General features: G+C 41.8%; 1 pseudogene; it reads right to left on the reverse strand.

The window, feature by feature from the left end:
• Positions 1 to 858: 858 nt before the first annotated feature.
• On the reverse strand, positions 859 to 16,135 carry LOC136157361 (large ribosomal subunit protein uL23 pseudogene; annotated as a pseudogene).
• Between the last annotated feature and the right edge of the window lie 3,172 nt (positions 16,136 to 19,307).

Consider the following 19,307-nt stretch of genomic DNA (forward strand, 5'->3'; position numbering starts at 1 on the left):
CATAAACAATGGAGTGAATTTGAGTCAATTGTAGCAAGGTGGATGAGCTTAGAGCCTGTTATATAGACTGAAGTAAGTTAGAAGGGAAAAAGAGCCAATTATCATAGAGTAATGCATATATATGGAATCTAGAAAAATGGTTCTGGTGAGCCTATTTGCGAGCCGGAATAGAGAAGCAATTGTTATTCTACTAGGAAGCAGAAAGCAATGCAAACTGCAAGGAGCTCTCCAAGGTACTGGCCAGGAAAGATTGCAGTGTTCCACATAAAGGCATTGTTCAGTGGTTTACTAAGAAGGGTATTTGCCCAGGATCCTCGCTCTTTAAGTTTTGTGGTGACTTTATTTCTATGAGGGTCCTGCTTACTCAGCATAGACTCCTCAGGTGCATGCCTGTGGCACTACGTCTTACTGTATCCATTCAGGTTCCTGGAAGGCTCTGGTGAGCTAAAGTCTGATGGCAGGACAGATTTCTGTTTAGATAGCAGCAGCAACCTGAGAGTCTAGCTCCCAAGCTCTCTGAGGGCAGGCCCCTTGCTTCTCCATGGGTTAGAGGCTAGAATACAGAGCAGATCATGGCCAGGTCAGCCTAAGAACTCAAGTCTGAGGTCAGAGTTATAAACAGGTAAGACCTCCAGGGGAGTCTTCACAGGTCCAAGTGGAACTGTGTGTGCCTTCTGTGCTCAGAGCAGGTGAGAGGATGTTTCCCTGAATCCAGAATTTGACAGTCAGTGGTTTGATAGGTGTTCTTGGTGGTCTTTACTGATAGATGTGAAAAGAGGAACCAAACCAAGGTGTCTTTTTTTTTCTTTTTTTAATATAGAAAACTTTTATATTTAGAATAAGCCAGGTGAACTCAGTTTAGATGATCCCAATTTTGTTGGCAACATCTGAAGCATCATAGTCAGGAACCAGTTGAGCGTGCCTCCTTCTCTCCATCAGGCCTGATGAGGGCATTGACCATAGCCATGTCAATGTCATAGAGCTTCTGCACAGCCTGTTTCATCTGGGGCCTGTTGGCCTTGACACCCACAGTGAATACCCATGTGCTGTGGTCTTCTATCTTCTTCATGGCTGACTCAGTGGTGAGGGGCAATTTGATGAGCACAGTGGTCAGACTTGTTTCTCCTAGGGGCACTCTTCTGAGGACATCTGGGCTGCTTTCTAAGCCACAGTGTTTTGGGCTGCTGGAAGGTGGGTGACATCCAGATCTTCTATTTTTGTGGCTATGGACACCTGTCAACACTGCTTTCTTGGGCTTCAAAGCCTTTGCTTTGGCTTCGGCTTTTAAAGAGGCAGGGGCTTGCTTCCTTCCTTTAGTTCTATCTTCATGAAAAAGCCAAAATAATTTTTTTTTATTCAACCATGGTAAATTAATATTGGTAATGTTAGGATTTTAATATGATAGATTGGATATAAGTGTTTTACCTGTAGGAGGTACAATACTTGGCAAAACTCCCATTTTACAGGTAAATTCAATCAGCCAAGAATTTTCCAGGAGGTCAAGCCTGCAACAGGTCAGCATAACTCCCTAGCCATGTTCTTACAGGTTGATCCATTTCATTGTCTCATGCCTGTGAGATATAGTAATAGAAGTATTGACTGAATTCTCCACTAAGTGGGAAGTGTGTTGGATGTTATGGAACACAGAAACATATAGAATATACAATTTCTGCCCTCAATGCAACCTCTGTGTAGAAGGAAATAAGCAAGGTGGGCAGAGGCAGAGAACTTATCCCTGGTCTATATATATATAGACCAGGGATATATAGACCAGACTATATATATATAGTCTGATAGAAACGGGGACACTTCCTGAACCAAAAGGATATTTTCCCCTAGAAATAGCTATTTCTATGTTAAAATCCATGTGTCTCTCATGGCTGATGGGTCAGCACATCTTATAATTTAGAAGTCCCACATTGAAAGTAGACATATATCAGGATAGGAACAGCTAATTACTTTTCAGAGTCCTCATGCACTTCTGAAATAATATGAATAATAAGTTCATGCTTAAAATATATTATATATTATTAATATGTATTTTTAATTTATGACCATTGGGATGAACAGTTGACTTCTTAAGTTGATTTTTCTAGGCTTTGCAGGAACTAGATTTTCAAATAACATTTGCTACCCTGATTCTTCCCTTGTCTACAAAAATCTCAGTTGAAGAACGGGCTTAATGAAATCACTTAATGGGAAGATACCACAATGCCAGTATTTCAATTACAAAATGACTTATTTTAGTCATGTTTAAGCAAAAATAATATGTTTGGCTAAATGTTAGTAATAAAGTTTAACAGATTTTATATCAGTATACTTACTCTATCAAAAGAGATCGGCAGGCCATGTGACATCTGAACTCTGCCTTTGTGAATTAGTGGAAATAGTCATCACCCTTGGTCTATGCTGTTCCTCCCCAGGGACCTCTAGTCCAGAGGTCCTTAATCTTGCCTGCAAATTATGAAGCTGTAAAAATACTGCTGTCTGGGCCCCCCTCCCTCAGAGCTTCTGATTTAATTAGCATCAGAAAAGTTTGAGCATCTTATATTTAGATTTCTCAGTCTAGTGTATGTTGGGATGGGGGGAGGTTGTATCTCTGAATGGGATGGTTGTTTGATTAAAATTCAATAATTAAGTCCCAGTCAACTGGGCTTCTCATTTTGGGTCCTCCTGGCTGTGGGGGCCCTGGATCCTTATTATTCAGAACATAGTCTGAAGACCAGCACCTTCAGCCTCACTTAGGGACTGGTTAGCAATGCAGAATTCTGGGCTCCCTCGTCCACCTGAAGTTCAGAATCTGAACTTTCACATGATCCCTAGGTGATTGAGGGACTTTGAGTTAGAGTAGCACTGCCCTCCACCTCAGTGATGAAGACAGTGATGACAACAGGATTCTTTTTTCTTTTTCACTTTATATGCCTTATTTTATTTTGTATTGACATATGCTTGATTTACAATGCTGTGTCCATCTCTACTATACAGCATAGTGACTCAGTTACACATGTATAGACATTATTTTTGAAATGTTTTCCATTATGGTTTATCACAGGATATTGAATGTCATTCCCTATGCTATACAGTAGGACCTTGTGGTGTATCTATCCTATTTATGATAGTTTACATCTGCTAGTCCCACACTCCCACTCTTCCCCTCCAACAAAATCCTTTTTATTGAGCATCTGCAATATGTCAGGCACGAGGCTAAAATGTTTTTGCGACATGCTTCTATTTAAATTGTTATAGGAATTAGATGATGCATAAAAAGGAGTAAGCCAAGGGTCAGATATCCAACACACATGTTCAGTCGCTCAGTCATGTCTGACTCTTTGCAAACCCCATGGACTGTAGCCCACCAGGCTCCTCTGTCTGTGGAATTTTCAAAGCAAGAATACTGGAGTGGGTTGCCATTTCCTTCTCTAGGAATTCTTCCCAAGTCAGGGACCAACCTGGGTCTCCTGCATCTCCTGCCTTGGCAGGCAGATACTTTACCACTGCGCCACCTGGGAAGCCCATCTGATATCCAGACAGAGTTCCAAAAATAGGTTATTATCACTTTGTTTCATCCTTACAATGACTTCATATGGAAGGTTATATAGTCATTCTAATAAGGTAAGAAAACTGTAAATGATTTGCTCAAAGTCCCCAGATAGTAGATGGAGGTGCTAGATGGCCGACTAAGGTCTTCCCTCAAAGCTCTGCACTTAGCCTATTTGCTGTATCATCAACAGAAAGTCCAAATCTCGATGGAAGTTTGCAGGTTGTCTCCCTTCCATGGACCCCATGACATGATGTGATTGAGTCTTCTGTTAAACATTAACCAACCCAAGGGGGTAGTGCTTTTTCTCCAAACTCTAGTTTATAAGCAACAGAAATCCAAACAGACTGACTTTAGTCAAAAACCTTAAATATTGTTCTTTTAAAACCTGCAATTTAATGTCCATATGGGTTTCAGGCATGGCTGGATCAAGGTGACCAAATGTGTATTGGTATATCTCTAGGCTCTGCTTTTCTTGGTGTCAACTATATTCCATGACACATTCTCCCTAAATGGTAAAAAGATGTTCACTCAACACTCTGGACCGAGACACTTTCAGGTTATCAAGATCAGCTTAAAAGTGTAACTTTTCCCCCAACAGTGCAAGGCAACATTCCAGGACTAACTTTTCTATATCCCATACTCATCCTTTAACCCATTACTTTGGTCAGGAGCATAGAATATCCTGATTAGACAGATTTGGAACCAGGGATGTATAAGACCCCGTATATATTGATGATTTAACATTATATAAGACTAAAGTTGTAGAACGAGTTTTTCTTCAAAGAAATGCAGGATATTTTTCTTATCAGAAAGGAGGTAGGCGTTGTTAGCAGATACAGGGGACAAATGTCCACTCTAGGACCTCAGTTAATAGAATCAAGTAGAAGGAAATGGAGGGGAATGGGGGGGACCTGGACCGACTGTCCACCTGCCTGCCTGTACATTCCAGGGACAAAATTCTGTATTTTCCCCCTGCCTGCCATAACAACTTATTTCAGCTTTGCTTCCTTGGGGAGAAAGGAGCCAACATATGTTGGCTCTGTCTGTTATTGGAACAGTGCTAAGTGCTTACATAGTTAAACACTTTCTGCTAACAATGACTTTGTAAAATAGATCTTTCAGACTCAAACTCCCAAACCAGAAAAGGCAACACAAGGAAATTCAATGATGAGTCTAAGATCCCAGCTAACTGAGAGGACTACTTATATTTACTTCAAAACCCTTGCTCTTGTCTAATATATTCCTCTATAAATAAATAAATACATAAATTACATCGTTAAAATAAGACCTAAGTAGGAGATCCAACCAGTCCATCCTAAAGGAAATTGGTCCTGAATATTCATTGGAAGGACTGATGCTGAAGCTGAAACTCCAATACTTCGGCCATCTGATGCAAAGAACTGAGTCATTGGAAAAGACCCTGATGCTGGGAAAGATTGAAGGTGGGAGGAGAAGGCAACAACAGAGTGTGAGATGGTGTATGGCATCACTGACTCTATGGACATGAGTCTGAGCAAGCTCTGGGAGTTGGTGATGGACAGGGAAGGCTGGCATGCTGCAGTCCATGGAGTCACAAAGAGTCAGACATGACTGTGCAACTGAATTGAACTGAACTGAGAAGATTACAAACTCAAGGCTCACAGACAGGCAAATGGACTTCATGACTTCCAGACAGAATTTTAAAAAAAAATTTTTTTTTTTTTGCTCATGTAATGCGTGCATGTATGTGATTAACAAATAACATTTCACATAAAAATATGAATTTTTGGCTTCTCCCCATCCCACCAAGATAACAAATAAGTTGGAGTTGAGATATGGTTGTCCCCTCTGGCAATGCATGCTTTCTGGATTTCCACCTGGCCAGCTTCAGTCATTTATGGAAACTCTTCAGCACTGGAAGTGTCTTGAGTTTCCAAATCCTGGTGTAATAGTGTCATGTCACTTCACTTGTACATTGCAGCCTATCCAATGTGTCAGTGCACCCCCTGGACTGTCTCTAAATACACCATGAGCTCTATATCCATGCAGCTGTATCCTCACTATGTATCTCCCCCCACCTCTCTCTCGGTGTCTCTGTCTCACACACACACATGATGGAGGAATTTGCCTTTGCTTGCTCCTTTCTTCCCCTGCCCCCTCTCATTTAGCTCTCTCCACATAATCCCTTTCTTGTAACCTTCATCTCCACAGTGTAGGAATTTAGCATGCTCTCTACCCAACCGTATTAATAAAGCACTTAAAAATATGCAATTTTATTCAGGATTATTTATCTAACTATCTCTACTGAAGTGCTACTTCGGCAGCTCTTCACACACAGCAGGCTCCCGGGGGGCAGCGTTGGGAGTCCGACAACACTGACTGAACTGCAGAGCCAAGGATGCCGGCTGCACACCCAAGTGCTCCCAGGCTCGTCATTGCAGCAAGGGGCACAGACAGGCACTCACAGAGGGCATTTGGTCCATCCCCCTGCCCCCAGGCTGAGCCATACCACCTAGCCTCGCTGCCCAGGAATCCTTTCCTACCCATGGCTATTGCAGGAACTCTAATCTCGTAATTGCAGCTTAGCGTTTGGGAGAGCCCAAAGCGATGAAGTCCGTCTTGGGTGTTTTCACTCCTTGCCTTAATGATGGATTAGTTCACATTCCTGATCCTCCCCTTATAGCAGGGTTTCTCCACAGCGAGATGATTTCTTCTTGTGGGGTTCTTTTGAACAGATGTTTAGCAGCATCCCTGGACTCAAGTCATTAGATGCGGATACCATACAGTTGTGAAAACCAGTATTGACCTATGACCTATGTCCCAAATTTACCTTGTTGAGAATCACTGCCTTATTGGGACACAGCACAGATGAGTTTTAGGAGAGCAAGCATTGCATCTGGTTTTGCTCACTGTTGTTTGTGAACACAAAGTAATTTCCCATTAAATACTTTATAAATGAATGATACTTTATAACCAGATGACACTTTATAACCAGTTAGAACTGGAGATTTTATTCATCCCCAAAATAAAATGGAAAAACCACTGGTGATTGTAACTCACATTTGTTGTTCAGTTGCTAAGTCGTGTCTGACTCTGTGCTACCCCATGGACGCTCTGTGCACGCCAGCCCCCTCCCTCCCCATCCTCCACTATCTCCCTGAGTTCGCTCAAATTCATGTCCATTGAATCAGTGATGCTATCTAACCATCTCTTCTTCTGCCGCCCTCTTCTCCTCTTGCCCTCAATCTTTCCCGGCATCAGGGTCTTTTCCAGTGAGTCGGCTCTTTGCATCAGGTGACCAAAGTATTGGAGCTTCAGCTTCAGCCTCAGTCCTTCCAATGAATATTCAGGGCTGGTTTCCTTTAGGATTGACCTGTTTGATCTCCTTGCAGTCCCAGAGGCTCTCAAGAGTCTTCTCCAAAAAAAAAGAGTCTTCTCCAGCACCATAGTTCAAAAGCATCAATTCTTTGGTGCTCAGCCTTCTTTAACTCACATATTAGGATGGAAATCAAGGGCTCCTTCTCATTTCCCTCTCCCACCATCATTATCAAAAGAGTTCAATAAAAGTTTGCTGATTCAAAGCCTAAATCATCATTAGGACTCTCTTAACTGAGTATGTGCTGTGTGGGAGTTCTAAATAGGTGCTATCATTTAATTTAAGTTCCCTGATGACTCATTGAAGTAGGTAATAGCAACCAGATTTCACCAATGGGGAAAGTGGAAACCAGAGAGGTAATTTTAAGTAATTTGTCCAAGACCACACAGCTATAAAGTAGTGGAGACTTGATTCAGATCTTGTTGTTCAGGATCCCCAGAATCTTCTTTTCTCTCTGCACTTTATTGGTTCCCTGTATTCTGCTCCCTGATGGACATGAGTTTGAGCAAGCTCCGGGAGTTGGTGATGGACAGGGAAGCCTGGCGCGCCGCAGTCCATGGGGTCGCAAAGAATCAGACACAACTGAGCGACTGAACTGAACTGACTGATTCTATCAAAGCTCAATGCAGAGCAACCTGAATAACATTACTCCAAAGGTTTAATGTTCAAAAGGTCAAGTAGACTTGACCAAATTTCCCATTATATTCATTTTGGGGGGAAAATGGATTAAAAAAAAACCCCTTGGTTATAACTTCATGTTCACTTGAAAATGAGAAGTGAGTGTTTTATAGATCCATAGCTTCATATTACCTATTGCATTGGGAGACAAAGAAAAAGATGGATGGAGTGGGGCAAAGAGTATAATAATATTGCAAGGCTTTATATCGAAGGGTCAAGTGAGGAGAAGCTGAGTGGGAAGGATGGGAAACAGAAGGCTAAGAAAGAAGAACTCATGAGAGATGTATCTAAACTATTTTAAGAAATGGTTAAGGAGCTCAAGGAGAAATATAAAGAAGGAAGCACTCTAAAAGGTCAGAAAAAGTAGTCAAGTAAGAAGCAAAGTAATTTAAACATAAAAAGAAAAAAAAAAGGCTGCAGCTACTTCTTTCATGCTTCAGAAAGCATTAGTCTTAAACCTTGCAGTGTCCCAATAATTCATTGCAATCTTCTGCAAGATACTAAAGTAGTTCACAAAGACGTACTTTTTTCCCCCTAAACTGATGAATCCCTGAGATGGTCCAAATTTCCTCAAAAATGAAATGAAACTGCTAAGCTTTCTGTACATTAACCTTAAAGATAATGATGTGTTGCAACTTGCCCTATAAAGGACGTATGGAGATGGCCTGGTTACATTTTCTTATCTTTTGTAGGTGACTCCATTATTCAGAGATAGATACTTGAAAATATTAGTGTCATGAGATGAAAAGGAAGGAACAGAAGAAAAATTAAGAGAAAATATCCTCTTCGTGCCGTTCTTTTCTCCTCCATTCATTCGTTTACTCCACTATTTTTTCCCTCCCCCGCTGAGAATCAGTCATTGTATCAGGCAATGTATGAGCCACTTGAGAAATAAGAAATAAGCAAAAAAGAAACACAGCACCTTCTCCCTTGGGGCTCATGACCTAGAGGACAAGGCAGAAAAGAATACAATAATTACTCTTATGTGTGTTGGAGAAGGGTCTGTATTTCTGCATTCACACCTCGTTCTGGCTCAACATTTCCGCTTTCACAGTGAACCGATTTACCAGCCTGACTTTCAGATCCACAGATCAGGTACTGGATCAACTTGTTATGGAGAAGAGGTGACCCAACAGGACATGGAGAAGCGCAGTGTGGCAGATTTGGCCCCCAGTCAATGTAGGACAGGAAGGCTGGGTTGGTTTTATTACCCAAACCAAGCAATGAAGTTGCAATTCTCCTAGTGGCTTCTGCTGTGTTCACTCAGGAACTTGTTCCTGAAAATCAGTCAAGGCACTGGAGATGAGGAGAGAGCCCCTTGGAGTAACAAGTGACCTTACGATCCCTGAAGTCAGCCAGCATGAATGCACTGTTGCATTGTTGCTCTCTGGACTTAAAACTTTCTCCCCAATTTTTCCTCAGTTTATTTATACCCAGAAGAATCATTACTGCACAGGGCAGGTCATTTTATTCCTAGACCTACCTGACAGTTTCTCACTTTAGGAAAACAAGTTTGTTCTTGCCAAAGTTGCTGGTTGTAATTCTTTCCCTCTGAGACCCTAGGCAACCGGCTCCTGGTCTTTGGAGATACAGGGTCCAAAAGACCCCTGAGTCCCAGCATTAGGATTTACCTTCCATGAAACCTGAGCAAACACTCTGAGCACTAGGGGGCTTTTGATTAAACAGAAAATGTTCTTCATGATCTACTTTTTCAGAATTCAGTATGGGTTAACTGTGGTTATCTGGGTCATGTGGGTTTTGTCCACATGGTAGCAAAGAGACTCCCATAGACCCAACTCCTATCCAGTCAACAGAACGATCTAGGGAGTTAGAAAGTGTTTGTTTTCTGGGCAAAGAGTGATAGGAGGTCTTATACCTAGGCGTGTGCATATCCTTGAACTCATCAGAAGGAGTCAGAAATGGACTACTGTGATTAGAGAAATGGACTACAGTATTAGAGAACTCATATGGATAATGATGGGCTAATATCTACGCCCACTACTCTGCAGCCTCTAAGGGCAAGTAGTTTATCCAGTCATCATCCCAGCCGAACTCACAAGGTTCATGGGGTTCTTCAGGAAGTTTAATATGCAATTTTAGCATTACACTACAACTAAGCAATTTCAGTGCTAGGTAGATACCCCTGTAGAAGTGAAAACAGAAAGTCATACAAATAACTTGTCCGTGAATGTTCACGGCAGCATCACTCACGAGAGTTAAGAGCTGGGAACAATCCAGATATCCATCAATGAATGAATGGAGAAACCAGTTGTGGTTTATACACATGACGGGATACGAATCAGTCATTAAAGAGGAATGAAGTACTGACATACTACCACATGGGTGAACTTCAAAAACATGACGTTGAGTGAAAGAGACCAGACACAGGAAGTCACACCTTGTATGATTGCACTTACGTGAAATGGTCAAACTAGATGAATCCATAGAAATAGAAAGCTGATTAGTGGTTGCCTGGGGCAGTGGGGATGGGGATGAGGAGAACCTGCTTAATGCCTTTGGGGTTTTCATTTGGGATGATGAAATATGTTGCATCTAGACAGAGGTGACGGTTGCACAGCATTGTGAATGCACTGAATGCCCTTGAATTGTTCATGTTAATTAAAACGTTAATAATTATATTATGAAGTGCAAGTTGCTCAGTTGTGTCCAGTTCTTTGTGACCCCATGGACTATACAGTCCATAGAATTCTCCAGGCCAGAATACTGGAGTGGGTAGCCTTTTGCGTCTCCAGATGATCTTCCCAACCCAGGGATCAAACCCAGGTCTCCCACATTGCAGGCAGATTCTTTACCAGCTGAGCTATCAGGGAAGCCCCAATAATTAAATTAAATAGTTATTTAAAAAAAAAAAAAAAAAAAAAAGCAGAGACCATAGGGGAAATATGTAACTTGCATGAGTCACATGTTTTTTTTTTTTTTTTTTGCTAGAAGGGCAAGATTTGCCTATGTCTTTGTGTGATGGCAAGGTTCAGACAAGCTAATGGTTCTTGGGAGCTGCTAGTGGCTTAATAAATAATGAACATATAACCCCACCCACTTGCCAAGACACCCGTATGCACATTGGCACTCAAAGAATTCCTACTCAGTAGAGTTACTTTGAAGATTGAGATAACATATATAAGGAACTTAGCTGCCACATGTTGAGCAAATTCATCAAATCTATGTCCCCTGTTTCTCAACAATTATTATTCTTTGCATATCCGCATCATTCAGGGAGCCACTGCCCTTTCCTGGACAACTGTGAAGGGCTGCATTCTCTACTACTTGTTTTTCGGAGTTTTGTTTTGTTTTTTTTTTCACTTTTTTTCTCATTTTTTTAAAGAATTTATTTATTTTTAACTGAATGACAATGACTTTACCATATTATATTGGTTTCTGCATCAACACAAATCAGCCATAGGTGTACATGTGTCCCCTCCCTCTCGAGCCTCCCTCCCACCTCCCACCCCATCCCACCCTCTAGGTGTCGCAGAGCACCGGTTTGAGGTCCCTGAGCTACACGGCAATTTCCACTGGCTGTTTGACATATGGTAATATGTATATTTCCTGCTTCTATTCTCTTTGCTTCTTCTTGATTCTTCTCACAGCGGCCACAGAGTCCATCCCTCCCTGCACTTAAAGTTAATTCCAACCACCTTCATATAAAACCCTCAAAGTCTGGCTACTGCCAACCTCCCTAAATTAATCTCTCCTTTTTTCTCAATCTCATCCTGTTGGCAGTGACGTGTCCCAAGCTGGCTACAGTCCAGATCTAAATCACCTCTCCAAAGATCTTCTCTACAGCTCAATAATATTCCATTGTATAGATGTACCACATTTTCTTTATGTCATCTGTCAGTGAACATTTGCTTCCATGTAAATAGTGCTGTGATGAACATCAAGTTTCATCTGTCTTTTTGAATTATAATCATCTCAGAGCATATGCCTAGTAAATAAAAATTAAAAAGAAAAAGAACTTTTGGAAATTTAAAATACAAGACCTTCTCTAACCACCCTTTTCAAGCTTGTGACTCTACAACTTCTTTATTCTTTGCCAGGGCACCCTATTGCTTCAAAGCCTTTCTTACCACTTGTAATTTAAAAGAAAGACTTTATTTTATATTGGAGTACAGCCAATTAACAATGGTGTGATAGATTCAGGCGAACAGCGAAGAGACTCAGCCTTGCATATACATGTATCTATTCCTATGCATGTATCCAAACGCCCATTCCTTCCAGGCTTCCACATTGAGCAGAATTCCATGCTCTATACAATAGATCTTTTTTGGTTATCCATTTTAAATATAGCAGTGTGTACATGTTCATCCCTTACTCCGTTCCAACTATCCCTTCCTCCCATCCTTCCCCCCTGGCAACTATAAGTTGGTTCTCTAACTGATTCATTTATTTTTTTCTTTGTCTTATTCATGAATGCAGCTCTGCTGACTAACACAGGGCTTGATATAGAGTAAGCCCTCCCATCAGAGCTTGTTAAATGAGATCCATGCACGCAAATTATCATTATTATAGTCCTGAAATTGCTACAAACTCTGCTTTGCCTTTAAGTATGCACTGATGGAATGCTTAAAGGTATACACATATACTTCGACTTCTGGATATCCCTCTTTCCCTAGCCTGTGCCTTTTCAGCGGGCAATGTGACTTTAGCACAAGGTGACAGCCTGACGAACTTTGAACCCTTCTTTTATTTATGACATGTGTCTCAGACAGACTTGGCAATATTTGAGAATTTATTAAATGACAGTTTTCCCTTCCACTTCTTTCTCTAGTTTATTTTGCCCAACACAATCCTATTAAGGGAAAAGCTAATTGACCACAAGCTTCCTTTCTGCTGAGCTTAGCCAAAAAGTCAATCACTGCTCAACGGGAGCTCTCCTGACTGTTTAGCCAATGGACAAATTTCCATCTTGACTGGCTTGGCTGGTCCTAAGAGACTAGATGGGAATGTGCTGAATTCTATTTTGATACATTCCAGTTTCAGCAAAACTGAGACTACCCCAAGGAGGCAGAGGATCATGAAGAAAGGAGCAGTGTGGAAATTCATCCATGAGGATGCTTATTCTGTTGCCATGGCATTCAGCTCTGTGCAGAAGAGGATTTTCTGTTGCCCTATACCCTTGTTGGGCTCCCCTGGTGACTCAGACGGTAAAGAATCTGCCTGCCAATGCAAGAGACCTGGGTTCGATTCGCAGGTCGGGAAGATCCCCTGGAGAAGGGAATGGCAACCAACTCCAGTATTCTTGCCTGGAGAATTCCATGAACAGAGGAGCCTGGTGGACTACAGTCCCATGGAGTCACAAAGGGTCAAACATGACTGAGTGACTAAAGACTGTATATACCCTTGTCAGATATGTGGGTCATGGTGATCAGGTTGTGACATGCCACAAGTTTTCCTATGCTGAAGGCAAGCATTCCCAGATCAATAAAAGATAACGCTTCTAGGGGGAATAAAAAAGACCAACTCCTCGATGGTTTAGCTTCTAGCAAGCTAAATTACATATAGCATATGTATATATACATATATAACATGTTACATATAACATGGAAAGGTAAGAGTGAACTAGGACAGGAAATTCAGTTGCTTTTGGTTCTACCCATTTGCCAGCAAAACCCCAGGTGAGAAAGATCATCTATCCTTGGATAGTGAAAGGTAGAGCCAGCACTAAGTCCAGTCCCCAGAAAAGAAGGGGGACAGCCTCAAGCTTGCCCCTTCCCAGGTGGTGGTGTGGTAAAGAATCCATGTGCCAGTGATGCTGGAGACACAAGAGACTCAGGTTCAATCCCTGGGTCAGGAAAATCCCCTGGAGAAGGGAATGGCTACCCACTCCAGTATTCTTGCCTGGAAAATTCCATGGACAGAGGCTTCTGGCAGACTACAATCCATGGAGTCACAAAGAGTCAGACAGGACTGAGCGCACACACACAGAGCCTTGAGCTTTTGTTCTCGGCCTGATATATAAACATCATGTTCTGGGTCATAGCAGCACTTAAAATGAAGTTTTCTAGATGCAAACTGTAAAATAATAATAATAATACAGAAAGAAAAACAGCAAACTTGCTGTCTCACCAAACTCTCCCAAATACCTTGACCTGAATGGAGAAATCAGAAGCCAGTAATAGACTGCATTCAAAGGCATTTTCAATTTCCAAAAAAAAAAAAAAAAAAAAGCACGGCACCCCATTTTGGTACATGGATGTTTTTTAGCATTTAATAGAGAGAAAATTTATACATCCCATGAGAATTATTCACGAACATCTCCCAATTCCATTTTCAGAGACCTATTGTAGACTTGCTTTTATAGCTATAGCTTGGATCCAAGAAATTTATTTCTCCCGCTGCAGTCTGAAAAAGGGAATGTCTAATGAGTTTTTGCTAGGCGAGTCAAAGTGTCAGGGTGGAATTCTTCTTCGCAAGACATGCTTCACTGGAAGGAAGAATGTAAAGCAGGAAAGGTTCTTTAAGAGGCATATAAATCTACACATCGGTAGCAGTCGCACTAATAATAAACATTCATTTGGCGTCGTATATTTTCAAAGTGCTTTAAAGTGTTGGCTTCCTTAGGAGAGGAGAGTTCTGGGATACACATTTTCATTTCCCATTTATAAGATGGGTGATACAGGAAGTCAGCAACTTGTTCAAGTTCTGCAAAGTGGAGGAACCGGCCTGACCATCCTCAGTGGAATTTCTGGCTCTTGGCTTAGATCAGGTTTTGCATCCAAGAGGCCGAGGGAAGAGCTTCTGGCAGGCTGAGCTGAAAGGAAGGGATAGAGAGATACAGTAGCAGCTCGTTTTGCTTGAAAGATCTTCATTTCTGAAATGTAGACAGTGTGAACTAACAAGGAGAAGCTAGTCATTTGCAACACTGTTTGAACTTCTGTCGCTTTGTCACTTACATATTAGGAAGGAAACACGCATAGTAGAGGGTGGGGACTGCCTACTGGACTGCCTTTCGCTCTTTAAGCTGATGAACAAACCTTTTTTGAAATGAATATGATGCTGCCCCCTCATGTGGCAGTAAGATGCCAATATCCTATTGGGATTTCCCTGGTGGTGGAGTGGTTAAGACTCCTTGCTTCTATTGCAGGGGGCATGTGTTTGATCCCCAGTTGGGGTTGTCGGGGAACTAAGATCCCCATAAGCTGCAGTGTGGCAAAAAAAAAAAAAAAAAGAATATCCTGTTTCAGGATGGAGAGAAGCCCTCCGGTTTTCCTTCCTGGCAATTTATTTATTTAAAATTGCTCAATTAAAAAGAAAATTTAGATCTAAGCAATGCCCTATGTCAGCGTGCACTAAAAATAATGCTTTATTATCACCATTCCAGTTTTTACACTTGAAGGCTATTAATCAATGAGGCAGCGCGGATCCACATGAATATCGATCACTGTCTCATGGCCCTCCTGTGAATGCTCTCCCTTAATGACAGCCAGTTTCAATATTCATTGGGAAAGGTGTTTTCTGAATGGCACCACAGCTGATTAGTAACTGGAAGGATTTAGGTAGAATGTGAGCATCTTGTTTAAATAAACCCTCAGATCAGAAAGAGCCTGGCTTTTGTCTATCTGGACTCGGCTCCACTCTTCAGCATCTCAGAAACTCAAGCCTTTTCTTGTTTGTTTGTGATTTATATTGGACAGCTAAACAACGCTCCTCTTAAGCCTTCATTTTCTCAGATTTAATAACTCAAAGTCAAAGCACATACTCAAGTGTTGTACTTTAGATCTCTGTGTTTGAAAGTATTAGTCGCTCAGTCGTGTCTGAATTGCGACCCCATGGACTGTAGCCCACCAGGCTCCTCTGTCCAAGGTATTTCTCAGGCCAGAATACTGGAGTGGGTAGCCTTTCCCTTCTCCAGGGGATCTTCCCAACCCAGGGATCGAACCCGGGTCTCCTGCATTGTAGGCAGATTCTTTACCATCTGATCCACCGGGGATATCTAATCAGGAGCCCAGACAGTCCATATTCAGGATGAACCAGAGTTAATAGGACCTATTTAACACCATATTGCTTTAACTCAATTTTGGGAGAGGGGAATGTTGCATATGCAAAAAGTATAGCAATTCCCCCCTTCTTGTTGTGTCTGAAGTCCTATAACCTCTTTGCTGTGGTTCCAAGACTGCGTGGCATGCAGCCACCAGCTCCTCTTTCCATTGCTGTAAAATCTGGCAGAGTGTCCTTCTGCTCTGGAGCTCCCAGATGCAGCCACCCCATCACCCTTAAGATGCCACTGTTGGCTTTTTGCCCATCTATTTTTGTAATCTCATGAGCTGCTGTCTCTCAAGTGGGAGTATCTTCCACTGTAAGGCAGCATATTGCAGTCTTCTTCCCCAGTACTGATCTTCTATGTGGCTTTTGGTCATCGTTTGTAGACTGGTAGAGTGACTTTCTATTTTTTTAAAACCCTCAACCACAACAGGCGTGGCACGGCGTTCAGTGCCCTGAATTATTCCACCGTCGTTGAAAAGACAGTCAGGGTTAAGGGAGACTCTGGCCGTCATATCTGGATTTGTCCACGTCTGTTTCTCGGCAAACAGCAGGGCCATCGGAAGCACACGGAAGTGAGAGGGGTGGTGAAAAGTCTAGTTTTCTTTCTCTCGTATGCCTGTTGTTGGCAGAACAGCACCATGCATGAGTCAATCGCCTCTGTCCCATGGCCCTCCTGTAAATGCTCTCTCTTAAGGACAGCCAATTTCAGTGTTTATTGGGAAAGGTGTTTTCGGAATTGTGGTTTTGATACCAGGTACATCTAGGAAGGACTGGCTTGGGGAGAGGCAAGCCCTACTTTCCCTAGAAGAGGTTCCTGTCTCACCCATCAGCCAGATTCCGGAGAGGTGGGGTTTGGGGAGGGCCAGCTGCTTCCCAGACTTTCCAGGGACAGCCACACAGCAGCCAACACAAATGTCAGACGGATAGCTGGAGTGCCAGACACCATCACCGAAAATAGCTTCCCCTTGTCTGGCATCTGGGTACTTGCCCTGCCCTGCAGAAGACGGTAGCACACTGGTCTTCAGGTCCAGCTGGGACCATGAGCCCCTCTGCCCTTCCTTCCTCCACATCTCCTCAGCATTTGGATGGGTCAACAGAGGACAGAATAGACTTTGGCCATGGCTTCATCAAGCGTTCTGTACATGCAGGCATGCTCAGTCATGTCTGACTCTGCAACCCCATGGACTGTAGCCCACCAGGATCCTCTGTCCATGGAATTTTCTAGGCAAGAATACTGGAGTGAGGTGCCATTTCCTACTCCAGGGGATCTTCCCAACCCAGGGATGGAACCTAAGTCTCCTGAATTGGCAGGTGGAATCTTTACTGCTGAGCTACCTGGAAAACTCCTGTTCTGTACATAACATTGATAATTAATAATAACAATATAAATAGATCCTTATGTAACTTGGTCAATGGACTGGGCACTGCTCTAAATGCTGCAGAGATTGTAACTCATTTACGTATTTGTTTTCTATCTACAAGTATCATTAGCCAAAAGCAGAATAGAAAAAGAAAAGTAGAAAAAAAAAAAAGCAAATAATTCAGACTCCAGAGTTGGACTCACTTGCTTAATATCCTGGTTCTGCCTGTTTTCATGTGTGTGACTTTGGAAAAGAAAGTCTGGTCTCTGCCCTGGCGCCAACTACCCTTCTGTAAATTCTTGAAAGAGACCTGCTCGTGCCCTCCACATGGCCTTTGCAAAGGCTGCTTCCTCTGCCCAGAACAGTTACATTGTTCTTTTTTAGATGAGCCTCCCTCATCCTTCTAGGATTCCCTAGTGGCTCAGTGGTAAAGAATCCACCTGTCCATGCAGGAGACCTGGGTTCTATCCCTGGGTGGGGAAGATCCCCTGGAGGAGGGCATGGCAGCCCACTCCAGTACTCTTGCCTAGATAATCCCATGGACAGAGGAGCCTGGTGGGCTGCAGTCCATGGGGTCGCAGAGTCAGACACAACTGAGGCAACGAAGCACGCGTGTGTGCACACACACACACACACACACACACACACACGTGTGTGTGCCCGTGTCCTTCTAACCTTGGCCCAAGCATCACATTGTTAGGAAGCCCCGCTTCTGTTCTCCCCACCTTCCACATCTTCCAAATTTTCAGTCTCTCAAAGATATATATGCATTTCCCTCCACCATCCTTTCTTCTGTCTTGTCATTCCCAAAACACACAGTTTGCTACCACCATGGGACAACTTTTCCTTTTATGTAGGGACTTTGAGATGATCTCTGGAAAAGAAGATCATCTGGGTAAAGCCTTAAAAAAATGCCTTCAGTGGCCAGTCAAGATAATTCTGTGTGTGTGAAAGAAAAGATGAAATCAGAAAACACTGTTTAGAGGCACTGTTACCCTCTTTTAATACTGTGACAGTGTATTTGTCTTAGATTTGAGTGTTTTACTATCCTGAACCCTTGATATAGATGGTTAGCTTATTAAAACGTGCTGAGGTTTTATGTGTGTTCCTTTGAATCAGCAATAATTCATTTAAGAATAAAAATGGGGCCTATGGCTTGCAGGAAGGAAATAAATGTCATTTATATTCATCTGACTACTTGAAACTACGACTTGAACTGAGTCCATATGGCTCAATGTGCTAAAAGGAAAAATTTCTCAGTGTCAACTAGTATTTTAATTTTCATGGAATTCCAAAGCTCCCTCCTTGTTGAAACTACAAGGTTTAATATTAATAATAATAATGATAATAATAAAAATTTGTGGAACATTATATATCAGACACTGATCAACTGCTTTACATGTATTAATTCAGTGATCTCCATAAAATATTTAGTCATACTTATAAATCATCATTCATATTTTGGAGCTGAGGAAGCTAAAGCACTAGCATTTTATTTTTAAATCTCCATTTGATACATATTATGTGTGAGAAACATGTATGTTAAAAGATAAGTATGTTATGTTATATTAATTTCTATATAAGAATATTGTTTTCTTAAGGTTTTTATTCTGATAAAGATGTTACCTTAAATGTTTTTAAAAGGCGAAAATATTTTTCTTCGTGTGACATTTTTACTTTTTTTCACACCTTGTCTCACAATTGCCTTAACATATAGCAATATCAGTTTTGGCTATGATGAAAATGAAGCCATGAGCTTTGGGTTGGAGAAGCAATTTATTTTTTTATCATGAAGTAGAGTTTTTAGTATTTCTATCAGTTTGCCTTTTCAGGTTAAAGGGGCCAAGAAAGAAGTATCTGTTGCATTTTGAACATGAGAAACCCACTAGAGGACTGATGGTTCAGAATTCCAGAACAAATCACCCCACCTCTAACATAAAGAGCAACAGAGTTTTCATACTCATTAACTGAGTCTGGGCACTTCTGTTTCAATGCTGGTATTTATTTTGATTCCTCTCAGCTGAGTGTGACCCAGTCAAGGATCGAATCACCTCCTGGCCCCTTGAACTATCTTGGAAAAAGCCAGTGATTCCCTGTAGCATTAGGGAATTTGAAGTTCACTGGGCAGGTTATGCATTCCAGTTTCTACATGCAGTTGTTTAATTAAAGCCTCTGGTTCATTCCAGATGACTAGCATATTTTTGAGCAGGATGTTTCAAAAGTTAGTACAATTTCATAGCAAAAACTTGTATTCCATGGATCTTGATGGATTTGGTTTGGGTTGGGGCATTGCAAGAGGGTTCTTTACAATGTTTTGTTGTATCTGGAAATTATAGTAAAGAAAGTGTATGTCTGTTCTTTATTTCCA

Source organism: Muntiacus reevesi, chromosome 2 (assembly GCF_963930625.1).
Source record: "Muntiacus reevesi chromosome 2, mMunRee1.1, whole genome shotgun sequence".
Lineage (NCBI taxonomy): Eukaryota > Metazoa > Chordata > Mammalia > Artiodactyla > Cervidae > Muntiacus > Muntiacus reevesi.